This window comes from Bufo gargarizans, chromosome 6, assembly GCF_014858855.1.
Source record: "Bufo gargarizans isolate SCDJY-AF-19 chromosome 6, ASM1485885v1, whole genome shotgun sequence".
Lineage (NCBI taxonomy): Eukaryota > Metazoa > Chordata > Amphibia > Anura > Bufonidae > Bufo > Bufo gargarizans.
The window spans coordinates 55,206,221-55,219,613 of NC_058085.1; positions in this window are offsets into that span (position 1 = coordinate 55,206,221).

A 13,393-nucleotide genomic window follows, 5' to 3' on the forward strand; every position below is an offset into this window, starting at 1 on the left:
TAAATTGGGATATAAATTTAGTACTCCATGGAAGTGTGGTACTCCCTGAAGCAACCAATAATGCAGAGGCCCGGATGATCGGGGCACGTGTCACATTGAGTAGTGGTGTCCTTCCATATCCCCCTCCTGTGACACACTCTGCACCTTTTTTGGGTTCATCCCTTCTTTCCAGTATGGGGGACCACACCTGGAAAGTGTTGGCCAGGGACGATCCGGGCGCCTACAGTTCCCGAGGTACTCCGGCCTGCTCTTTCCCGGTCCGGGAAATCAGGGCCTTGAGGACTGCCTCATAGAATTGTAGAAATGTCCCTGTGTTGCCAGCGCTCCGGGACAGCACAAAAGAGTTGTACATGGCAACCTGTACCAAGTAGACCGCAACTTTTTTGTACCATGCCCGTGTTTTGCGCATGGCATGATGTGGCTTGAGGACTTGATCAGAGAGATCAACTCCTCCCATATACCGATTGTAGTTGACAATACAATCGGGCTTGAGGACTGTTGCTGTGGTACCTCGCACAGGGACAGGGGTGATGCTGTTACCAGGAATTGTAGACAGTACAAGGACATCCCTCTTGTCTTTATACCTGACCAGCAACAGGTTTCCACTGGTAAGGGCATGGGTCTCACCCCTGGGGATAGGTACCTGGAGGGGGAGGGCAGGGAGGCCGCATTGATTTTTCTGCACGGTCCCACAAGCGGACGTGGATCTGGCGGCAATGGACTGGAACAAGGGGATACTAGTATAAAAGTTATCCACGTAAAGGTGGTAACCCTTATCTAGCAGTGGGTGCATAAGGTTCCACACAAGTTTCCCGGTAACACCCAGAGTGGGGGGACATTCTGGGGGTTAAATACAGGAATCTCGCCCCTCGTATAGACGAAACTTGTAAGTGTACCCTGAGGTACTCTCACAAAGTTTGTATAGCTTTACGCCATACCTCGCCCGCTTGGAGGGAGCATATTGGTGGAAAATGAGTCTCCCCTTGAACGCAATGAGAGACTCATCAACTGTGACCTCCCTTCCAGGTACATAGGCCTCCATGAATTTGGCCCCGAAGTGATTGATGACAGGCCGTATCTTATACAGACGGTCATGGGAAGGATCACCTCGGGGGATACATGCTGCATTATCTGATGGCCTCAAACCGGGAGCGTGTCATGGCCGTACTGTAAAGTGGGGTCTGGTAGAGGACGCCCCCACTCCAGTACAGCCTGACACTGGGTTTCTTGACCAGGCCCATATGCAGCACGAGGCGCTAAAATGTCCTCATCTCGGCTGCACTGACCGGCGTCCAGCCACCGGGCCTGGCCAAAAAGGCGCCCGGGTGCTGAGCAACGAACAGTTGGGCGTACAGGTTTGTCTGCTCCACCATCAGATTTACCAGTGGGTCACTGAAAAAATGACAAAAAAAAAGTAATATTCAGTGTAGCCCACTGTGGAAATCTGGATTCCTAATTGGCCTACAAAATCAGGAATCGCAGGCTCATATCTGTCACGGACGGTGTACAGGAAACAAGACAATGCAACATGCATATATGAATGTCACGGACGGTGTACAGGAAATAATACAATGCAACATGCATATATGACTCACTGGATCCAAAGCTAAGGAACCAAAAGGAGACCCCTGCACATAACCTGGCACTTTCCCTGGCTGCTCAGCCTATGCAAAAATCCCAAAGGTGGATGGTTGCATATCCACGTACCTCGACTATATCACACCTGAACACCCTACAATAGTGAGGGGACACGACCACCGGCTCCCTACACCAGACACAGAGGGAGTCAGGGTCACCTGGGATCCAGCAAACAGAAAATAACAGATAAATGTACAGCACTTAACTTAGTATCAGACTGGGAAATAGGATCAGCATGTCCTTTTCTCAGACTCTCAGAGATATAAGCACGCATAGCGATCCTCTCAGGTTGGGAAAGATTGTATAAACGAGATTTAGGCAGCTTGGCGCCTGGGATGAGATTAATAGGGCAATCGTACTCCCTGTGCGGGGGCAAATCCTGAACTCCACTCTCAGAGAAGACATCCGAAAATTCAGAGAGAAAAGATGGTACAGTCTTAGTAGCAACCTCAGAAACAGATGTCGTGAGGCAATTCTCTCTGCAAAAGTCACTCCAACCATTTATTTGCCTCGCTTGCCAATCAATGGTGGGGTTATGTTTAGTGAGCCAGGGTAGCCCGAACACTAGAGGAGTAGGCAAACCGCTAAGGACGAAACATGACACATCCTCAACATGAGCATCACTCACAATCAAACGGATATTGTGAACTATGCCCTTTAATGATTTCTGAGAAAGTGGAGCGGAATCAATAGCAAAAACAGGAATATCCTTTCCCAAAGTGCGCACCTGGAAACCATTAGTTATTGCAAATTGATTATCAATGAGATTGACAGCTGCTCCACTATCCACAAAAATCTCACAAAAAATGCTCTTGCTCTCTAGCGCCACCCTAGCAGGCAGGACAAAACGGGAACTACAAGCAAACGGAAAACCTTCAATTTACGCCTCAACCCTGCCAATAGCAACAGACGGAACATTTTTAAAAGATTTTTTCCTGTTTGTTTCTTTATTACTCCCAGAAAACTGCCTGAATCTCCTAGAGGGTCAAACATTTGCCAAATGATTTGTACCTCCACAACAAAAACAAACCCTCCCATGCGAGCTGAATCTTCTATTGTCAGAAGCAATCAACCCCAGCTGCATGGGCTCCTGCTCAGAAGGGGCTGACAGCGACCGAGACCCCTGCACACAGAATTAGACCGCTGCACTGTCCTGGGGCTGAGTATGACAGGAAGGAGATATCTCTCCTCTCTCTCTAAGACGCCTGTCAATACGAACGGCCTGAGACATAGCAGAGTCCAAGGAAATAGGCCTCTCATGAAAGGCAAATGCATCTTTCAATCCCTCTGAAAGACCATGGCAAAATAGACTTCGGAGTGCAGCATCATTCCAACCAGTATCAGCTGCCCATCTCCGAAATTCTGAGCAGTATATCTCTGCAGATTGTTTACCCTGGCATAACAGACGTAGTCTAGACTCAGCCAGAGCAATACGATCCGGATCATCATATATCTGACCCAGGGCTAAAAAGAATTCATCCACTGAACGGAGAGGCTGTGCCCCCTCCGGCAGCAAAAAGGCCCAAGACTGAGTGTTATCCCTGAGCAGCGATATAATGATCCCCACCCTCCGTTCCTCATCACCAGAGGAATGGGGAAGAAGGCGAACATGGAGTTTGCAAGCCTCTCTAAAACGCACACAATTCTCACTACCCCCGGAGAACGTATCCGGGAGCGAGATCTTAGGCTCAGAACAAACTCCATGAACGCAAGCTGAACCGGTCACTTGAAGCTGAGAAAAAGTCTTACGGAGATCAGCTACCTCCAATGAAAGACCCTGAAAGCGTTCAGCCAAAAGTGAAACTGGATCCATGCTTGAGACGGTTTTGGCGGCTTATAATGTCACGGACGGTGTACAGGAAACAAGACAATGCAACATGCATATATGAATGTCACGGACGGTGTACAGGAAACAAGACAATGCAACATGCATATATGACTCATTGGATCCAAAGCTAAGGAACCAAAGGGAGACACCTGCACAAGACCTGGCACTTTCCCTGGCTGCTCAGCCTATGCAAAAATCCCAAAGGTGGATGGTTGCATATCCACGTACCTCGACTATATCACACCTGAACACCCTACAATAGTGAGGGGACACGACCACCGGCTCCCTACACCAGACACGGAGGGAGTCAGGGTCACCTGGGATCCAGCAAACAGAAAATAACAGATAAATGTACAGCACTTAACTTAGTAGCAGACTGGGAAATAGGATCACCATGCACACACACTCCAGGAAGAAGTATAAGCCGCCCAGTAATGCATTATGGGGAGGAATTTAAAGGGAAGCAATCAGTCCAACTACATGACAGCTGAGAGAGGCTAACGAGATGAGGAACTGAACACCACAACAAAGAAAACTCAAGGAGGAGGTTCTGAAAGGCTTCTGTCAGAGCTTCTCAGTAGTGTTGAGCGCGAATATTCAAATTGCGAAATTTTTTCTCGAATATCGCAATTTCGAGATTTTGAGAATATTTAGAATATCGTTCTATATATTCGCGAAATCGAATATTCGTTTTTTTTTTGTTTTTTTTATTATTATATTTTTTTCTTTACCACTTCCCTAAAGTTGTTCTTACCTGTCCTTTGGATTCCTGGCTTCCTGGCTGCTCCAGTCAGTGGCGTTTTCAACTTACTGCTATATTCCATATTAGCTAAATTACAATCTAATCTATATGTGTATTTTACGAAATTTTGCAATAGTCAAAATTGCGATGCGAGTAATATAACACAAAATAATCGCATGAAGATTTCAATTTAGCACTGCTATATTCCATATTCTAGCCTAATATGGAATATAGCTGTGCTAAGTTAGCACTGCTATATTCCATATTAGGCTAGAATATGGAATATAGCAGTGCTAAGTTGAAATCTTCATGCGATTATTTCGTGTTATATTACTCGCATCGCAATTTTGACTTTTGCAAATGTTCTTAATATTGCTCTAACTTCGTCTTTTAGAATATTCGTAATATTCTGAATGACGAAGTTAGAGCAATATTACGAATATTCTAAAAGACGAAGTTAGAGCAATATTACGAAATTTCGTAAAATACACATATAGATTGTAATTTAGCTAATATAGTGCTATAATCCCTTTTTTTTCCTCTAATTTTTTTTTGCCTCTTCTGAACTTAAGTTTTGTAAAATATGTACACTATTATAAAATATTACTATAGCAGTATATTAGCTTAAATACAATCTATGTGTATTTTACGAAATTTTGTAATATTGCTCTAACTTCGTCTTTTAGAATATTCGTAATATTCTCAAAGACGAAGTTAGAGCAATATTAAGAACATTTGCAAAAGCCGAAATTGCGATGCGAGTAATATAACACGAAATAATCGCAAGAAGATTTCAACTTAGCACTGCTATACTCCATATTCTAGCCTAATATGGAATATAGCAGTGCTAACTTAGCACAGCTATATTCCATATTAGGCTAGAATATGGAATATAGCAGTGCTAAGTTGAAATCTTCATGCGATTATTTCGGGTTATATTACTCGCATCGCAATTTCGGCTTTTGCAAATGTTCTTAATATTGCTCTAACTTCGTCTTTTTGAATATTCATAATATTCTAAGAGACGAAGTTAGAGCAATATCACGAAATTTCGTAAAATACACATATTAGCCTAGCCATAGTCAATTAGCATAGGGACGTTGCCTTATACTATCAAGATAAATAATCGCAATATGCGAAAAAATAAATCGCATATTATTCGCGATAATTGGAATAATTACGAATATTCGATTTCGACGAATATAACACGAATATTCATTCGAATATTCGCGAAATATCGCGAAATCGAATATGGCACCTCCCGCTCATCACTACTTCTCAGCTGTCTGGTTGTGACAATATCGCTCTGGGGTACACCAGACAAGTTCACCGGCAAAGTGCTCTGGTGGATTTAACTGGTGGGCCGGAAAACTAGTACGAGCCCCAGAGCTGCTCGTACTAGGGTGGGCCACAGGGTCCCTAACATGGCAGTCCCCTTGCTCCGCCGCCTTGGGGATGAGGAGGACGCGGATGACAACAGAAAAGTGGGGTCATCCTCGTCCTCACTAGGACTCTCGGAGTCGGAGGCAAGCTGGCCGTATGCCTCCTCGGCCGAGAACGTCCGCCGGGCCATAGGGGAGTGTGTGTCTGCGTGTGTATAAATCTTTATTTGGTGTGCGTGTGTGTGGGGGCACGGGTGTCCCTCTGCCTGGTCTTCCTTCTGCTCCTCAGCTGGCAAACATTTTTATTGAACACATTTTTCGCCTCCATGATTTTCCCCTCCGTGTTGTCTCCGAAAGGGGTATACAGTTCACGTCAAAATTCTGGAGAGCTCTCTGCAAGCTATTAAATGCATCTCCGGACTTCTCGTCAGTGTATCACCCTCAGTCCAGCGGTCAAGTAGAACATGTTAACCAAATTGTGACTAACTTTTTGCGCCACTTCACTAACAGTCATCACGACAACTGGGCCAAACTATTGCATGGGGTGAGTTTTCATTCAACAATCATGACAGTGAGTCCTCCAGGAAACCGCCATTTTTTATTGTTTTTGGCCAACAGACGAATATCCCACTCCCAGTGTCTTCTTCTTCCGGTATCCCTGCTGCAGATGCTACCTCAAGAGAATTCTAAAAAAAGGGGAGCTCTGAAAGAGGCTTCTGTGCGTATGAAGGAGTCTGCGGAGTAGAGGGAAAAGACCCTGTTTCTGGTGGATTGGAAGGGGTTTGGTCCACTCCTGAGGAGAGATCTTGGGAACCCAGAGAGAACATCAATGCCCCTCTCCTTCTGAAAATATTATTGTCCAGAACCAGCCCTGAAGAGAGGCGTCGTAAGGGGGATGGGGGGGTACTGTTAGGCGAGCAGTCCGTGCCAGCGCTGCTGCCCCTAACCACAGGCCCGGGTGGCGGGCTCCCTCTTTTTCCTCCTGTCGTCCTGTTGACAAACATGGGCAGCAACTTGCTTAACTCTGCTACATATGTTCTATGCCAGAGTTTCTTTCCTGCTGGAGACTTGCATTAGTGTTGAAGCTTGCATGGGTGTGTCTCTCTTCACCTAAGAGGCAACACAAACACGCCCTCTGTCTCAGCAGCACCCTTGCAACAGGTATTTAAAGGCACTTTCTACTACAGGAAGTTGCCTGAGCAACCTCAGTGTCTAGCCTGTCTAGTCCCTGTGCAAAGGTGTTTATCTTGTCTGCCTTCCTGTATACCGAATCCTGCTATTGTACTCCTGGACTTTGCTTTCTGCCGCCTGCCTCAAACCTCGGACTTCGTTTATTGACTTTGCCTGTTTGCCGCCTGCCCCTGACCTCGGATGTTGTTTGCTGACTTCGCTTGATTGCTGCCTGTCCTGACCTGTACCTCCAGGCCTCATATGTCCCCTTGGTGCTTGCACCGAGCACTCTGACCCCCTGGTCAGCTGCCACTGATTTGGGGACTACTCTGGAGTAGCACCTGGCAGATACCCTACGGCCCAAGCCTATCCCCACCATTAGGATCTCTAGTGAATACCAAGTAGCTGCTTAGTTACGCCCCTCCGGAGTATACCCGGTCGCAGCAGGAGGAGACCGGGACTCACAGATACTACAAACAGTGCTGTAAGGTAAGAAGCTTATTCTTACAAAAATATTCTGTGTTTCCTGTGTCTTCACCTGGGTCCGGGACAGTGGGTCTATTGAAGTTTCTCTGATGGTCAAGCCTTTTAAAATGGTAAGAACCTATTTATACTGAGATATGGAATTCGATTGATCTTGGAAAATGTTTGGTTTGGTTATCGGTGTTGCATTTAAGTACTGGTTGTTGTTTGGATTTTGTATCGTATCACAGAAAATGCCCGTAGAGGAAATAGTGAACCGTGGAGTCCTCTGAGAAAGTGTTAAGACAATATCAAGTTTTCCTATCTGTAATATAGTTGATACATTAACAGGAGATTAATGGTGTCTCCAGACTGATCTTTAGAAGATGTGCCTATTGGGCATCCAGCAGGAAACATACTCTTCAAAGCTGAGTCTTGATAATACGTCTGGACTGTAACTGGGGTGTGTTCCATCTATATCTGTATTACCGCTACATATCGGTTGGTAATTATATTTTACCCTGTTTCCTGGGGGGAGTAACCAGATAGTTTGTACGGCCCAAGGGATCCGGCTTTTTGCATTGTCTTGGCACTCATGTCTTTGTCTGCCCTGTATAGTTGATAAGTATCTGACCCTCCTAACTTTGATGGGTGGGGCTCTGAAATTATATATATGAGATATTGTTGTTTGGGAATTTTCTATGTGGTAGCAATATATTGTCGGAGATAGAAATGCCGCCAAAATATCGTAAATCAGCTGGACTGACCTCCCCAAAAGGTGGATCTGGGGGGAGCCCACAGGCCCGATTAGATACATTTTTGAAGTCACCACCACCCAAAACTAGAGGAGGGGTACAGAGATCTGTTCCTCAGGTGGAGTCAGGTTCAGACAATACGGATCGGTTAGAACAGGTATTATTAAAGACCAGCTCCCCCCACAGTGAAGGCTTTGAGAGCATTAATAATAAATTGCAGGATATACTGGGAGTGGTAAACGCTACTAGTATTTCGGTTGCAGACCTGGCCTCTTCCCTTGCAGTGGTACAAGGGGACGTCACTATAATAAGAGACGAAATGACGAAGCTGAGGTTAAAGGTTAAGGAATTGGAAACCACAGTTAACTCTGTTACTGTAGAGAATGGGGTATTAAAGAACAGACTAGAAGAGGTAGATGAAGACCGTGCTTGGTTAAGAAGGAAAGTGGTAGAGCTAGAGGATAGGTCTCGTAGATATAATCTGAGATTAGTAGGATTCCCAGAAGGGGTAGAACAGGATAACCCGCCGAAATTTGTTCAGAAGTGGTTGGTAGAAAGTTTGGGTTCAGACTATGACGTATCCTCCTTTTGTGTAGAAAGGGCCCATAGAATTCCTTTTAAAAAAAAAAACCCAGGTGCACCCGCTAGAGCAATTTTAGCAAAATTTGTATGTTCTAAGGATCGTGATTGGGTTCTTAGACGCAAAAGAGAAATTTCAGAAATATATTTTGACAGTAATTTGATATCAATATTTCCGGATTTCTCCCGAGAGACCCAAAACAAAAGAAGAACCTTTTTTGAAGTTAAAAAAAGATTGATTTCAGCTAAGATTAAGTACTCAATGCTATATCCTGCTAAATTAAGAGTGGTACACAATGATTCTGCTCACTTTTTTATTACACAGGCGGAGGCGGCGCAATGGTTGGATTCTAGGGGTCTATGAAATAGTATGAAGAGGGGGGGAGGAGGGGGGTAGTGAGGGGAGGTGGCGGGGGGGGAGGTTTGGTGGTAGGTGAGAAGTTGATGGGTATTGTAAAATGCCTTGTCAACCATGCAGGGGGCTGTTTGGGGGTGGGTTTTAGGGAGGGATTGGCTGCTGTTCTCTGTCATGTGGTTTTGCGTGCCTCTCCGCTGAGATTAGCGATACCTCTACTCATATGATATGCCATGTAATATCATATGTTGGAATGTGAGAGGGCTGGGAGACAGAGTGAAGAGGACGGTGGTCTTTGACCGTGTAGTCCGCCATCTGCCCGCAATTGTGGCACTAATAGAGACCCATGCAACAGTTGATAGGATTTATACATTGAAAAGGAAATGGGCCTCTTTGGAGTACCACGCTTGTTATTCCTCTTATGCAAGAGGTGTTAGTGTGTATATTCATCGAGGGATGGAGTTCCAGCCGCTAGATAGTTCCATTGATAAAGAAGGGCGATATGTATTTTTACATGGGTATTGGAAAAGACAGGAGGCGATATTGGCGTTTATTTACATCCCCCCTCCATTTAAAGCAACGGTCCTTTCCCATTTAGGTCAATATATATCTACCAAAAATCAATGTTCTTTATTGGTGGTGGGGGATTTTAATGCAGTCCCGGACCCTGAGTTGGATCGGTTCTCTACACTCTCTGGGCACGGTCGCAGTGGGTCCCCGTTAACTGCTGTGTGCCAGGAGCTGGCGCTGGTAGATATCTGGCGCTACCTATATGGCAATAAGAATTTTTTTTCATGTTTTAGCCAGTCATACGGGTCTATGTCCCGTATTGATTTGGCTTTTGCAAGTTGGGACCTGTGCGGTCGGATCCAGAGGATGAGGTATGAACCCCATGGAATCTCGGATCATTCCCCAGTTCTGATTGTGTTTGTGGAGGCTCCATCCGTAGGAAGAACTTTTAAATTGAATTCGCATTGGCTTGAGGTGATTGGGGAGCAATCCCGAATAGACCAGGATATTCAGGAATTTTGGGGCTTCAACGTAGGCTCAACTCATATTCATCATGTATGGGACGCGTTGAAGGCCCATATTAGAGGTTTGTATTTCAACAAAATTCATAGGTTTAGAAAGGAAACACGACAGAGGGAAAATCAATTGACAGATTCAATAAGGAGTTTACGGGGCGCACTGATTGACAGTCATAATGAACATTTCATCACTCAATTAAAGGAGGCTAACTCTCAGCTTAAGACACTTTTATATAAAAAAGCACACCACAAGCTGTTATTTCAGGGCCAGAATCGTTTTTGCGAGTCTGGTAAAACGGGTAGGTTTTTGGCTCGTTTGGTGGCCAACCAGAGAGAAGATACTAGTATAAAATAAATTAGGAACCTACAGGGAGTTGGAGTGAGATCCGCAGAAGAGATTAGAGAAGAATTTGTGAAATATTACTCTACCCTCTATGAATCTGAGTCTATGTTTAGTCGTACCGATATGGATCAATATCTTCAACAACTGGCGCTTCCCCAATTAACTATTCAGGATAGAGAAATATTGGACTCCCCCATCCTTCTGGAGGAACTCCAAGCGGTTCTTCCGACTTTAAAGTATAGTTCTTCTCCTGGACTAGATGGATTACCTTTTGAAATCTATAGGTACCATGCCAGGTCTCTCCTTCCAATCCTTCTTCGGGTCTTCAATGAATCCTGCGTACTTGGCTCTCTACCGCCATCATTCAGAGAGGCAGTGATGGTTTTGGTCCTAAAGAAGGATAAGGATCCATGCGATGTGGGGTCATATAGACCTATATCGCTTTTAAATACGGACTACAAGATTTTTGCCAAAATTCTTGCTTGTCGATTGAAGAGGGTTATAGCTGATCTGGTCCATCCTGACCAGACGGGCTTTATCCCGGGCCGCCATATCCAGTCCAGTATATATAGGGTGTTTTTGAATTTGTCTGTGGGGGGTGGTGTGGACCACTCCATCCTGTCATTAGACGCCGCAAAGGCGTTTGACAGGATGGAGTGGTCTTTTCTGTGGGCTACAATGTCTCATTTTGGTCTTGGGAATGACTCAAATGTTATATGAACAGCCGGCTGCATATATTAATATCAATGGTATTACTACTTCTCCTGTCATGATGCGGAGAGGGATGAGACAGGGTTGTCCCCTGTCTCCCCTCCTCTTCGCCCTCTTTATAGAACCGTTGGCTTGTCAGATCCGCTTAGAGAGGGGTATAGACGGCTTTGGGGTGGCGGGAGTCAGCGATAAAATAAGCCTATATGCAGATGACGTGATCCTGTTTTTAGATCAGGGTTGGAAAATCCTTCCGTATGTCATAGAGGTAATAGAATACTATGGTAAATTATCAGGTTATATGATTAACTGGGCAAAGTCATCGCTCCTCCCGCTGAACCGGAAAGCTGTAGATGTAGGGAGCCGAGTTCGTGTTTTGGCTCCTAATGATACCTTCGATTATTTGGGGATTAAGATAGGGGTTCCTATAAGTAGATATTGTGAGCTCAATCTGGCCCCAGTGCTGGATAAGGTGAGGACTAAGGTTGGTGCCTGGCGGAAATTGATACTGGCACAGATAGATCGAATCGCACTGATCAGGATGGTTATTTTGCCTATGGTTTTGTTTCCGATGTGTGCTTCTCCCATTTGGATAGAGGATATTTTCTTTTATAGATTGGAGACTTTGATTAATGATCTAATTTGGGGCAGGAAGAGGGTGCGTATAAAGCAGAGATATCTATGGTTATCGGAGGCAGATGGTGGGCTGTCACTTCCTTTTTTTTCAAGGTTATTATTTTTGTACACAGATTCAGCGGTGTTGTAACTGGAAAGAGAGTTTACTTTTACGGTATTTGAATAAAGTCATGGACAAACCAATAGAAAATATTTTTTCATGTTTAGAAACTGGGTCTATGGGAATGAGAAAAACCTTGTTGATCCCTTTCTCAATACAGAGGGTGTGGAATAGGCTGAAGGAGCTCCTCAAAGTTTCCGGCCCATTTGTTTTCACCCCTCTGTGGGGGAATGGGGAGCTGGAGAAATTTTTTAAAATTACAGAGTTTGGTTATTGGACACGTAATGGCATCAATAGGGTGTCTCACCTATTTTATTTAGGGCGATTTAAATCACTTTCGGAATTTGGGTTAATTGATACTTCACCATTAGATTTATTCATGTATGCACGTTTGAAACATGTATTTGAAGCCTCTAGGAATAGGGGCCGTATATTTCCACAAGAGAATATTTTTTTCGATTATTGTGACGCTCAGAAGGACCAGAAGGTGAAACTATCCCGATTATATGCTAAACTCCGAATGGCACTGGCTACTGTAACACCTTTTAAGGCCCCAGGTAAATGGGAGCAAGAGTTGAATTGCCCCCCTTTACAGTGGCCTACTATTTACAGGAATGTGAGAAAGGCGTCAGTTTCCAGTGCTCATAGATTGATCCAATTTAAGATCCTTCATAGACTGTATTATACGCCCAAAACCCAAGGAAAGTTCCCCCAAAATAGGGATCGGGACTGTTGTTGCCCTAAATGTGGATACGTGAACGCTGATTTTGTACATATGCTTTGGAGTTGTAGTAAAATAAGAAAATATTGGGAAGAGGTTTTCTTTGCTTTACAAAAGGAATCCTCGATGAACTATAATCCGGGGATCCCGATAGTGATCTTTGGAGACTATACTTCGGAAGCGGAAGTTCCCCCTCAGGTTAGGCGGATTTGGATGAGGGGATTGATGGTAGCGAAAGCTATAGTGGTCAGGTATTGGGGCTCTGCTTCCCAGCCCTCGTCAAGGGAGTGGGGTTCATACCTTCAACAAATTAAAATTTACGAGGATAGTGAAAGGAATCGGAGAGTTGCACGCAGAGCCACATAGAAATATCTAATGTATGTGTTGTAAGCTGTATTTTACTGAATTGAGGGGAACAGCAGCCAATGGGGGGGAAGGATATTTATGATTCGTATATTATATACATAGATGCGATGGATATGATGTTTATTGTTACAATTTATATATTAGTGTGATTGATATTGGTCTATGTATTAACTCTAAATTTTTGTAAAACAAAATAAAGATTAATAAAAAATAAAAAAACAGGAGATTAATGGGGAAGTCACTATAAGGAAGCAGATTAGATGGTTGTACAGTAATAACTGTAGATATTTCGGACGTCTGGTAGAGAAATTCTTAACACATAGACATGGGCAATACGCAGAGTATACCTGAGGGGTACAAATTAGCCAAACAGATAGTTGAAGATTCAGAAGGGAAGCAAGACAAGAAAAAGACACAGAAGGTGGGTATGAAACATGGCAACTTAGATTCTGAAGTTTGGGAAAGGTTCCAAAGAACACATAGTGGTTGGATAAAGGATCAGAAATGTGAGGAGGTTGTGGAATGTTGGTGTCGGACAGTAGAGAAAGTGAAGAATGAGAAATGGTCAAATGTAACATTT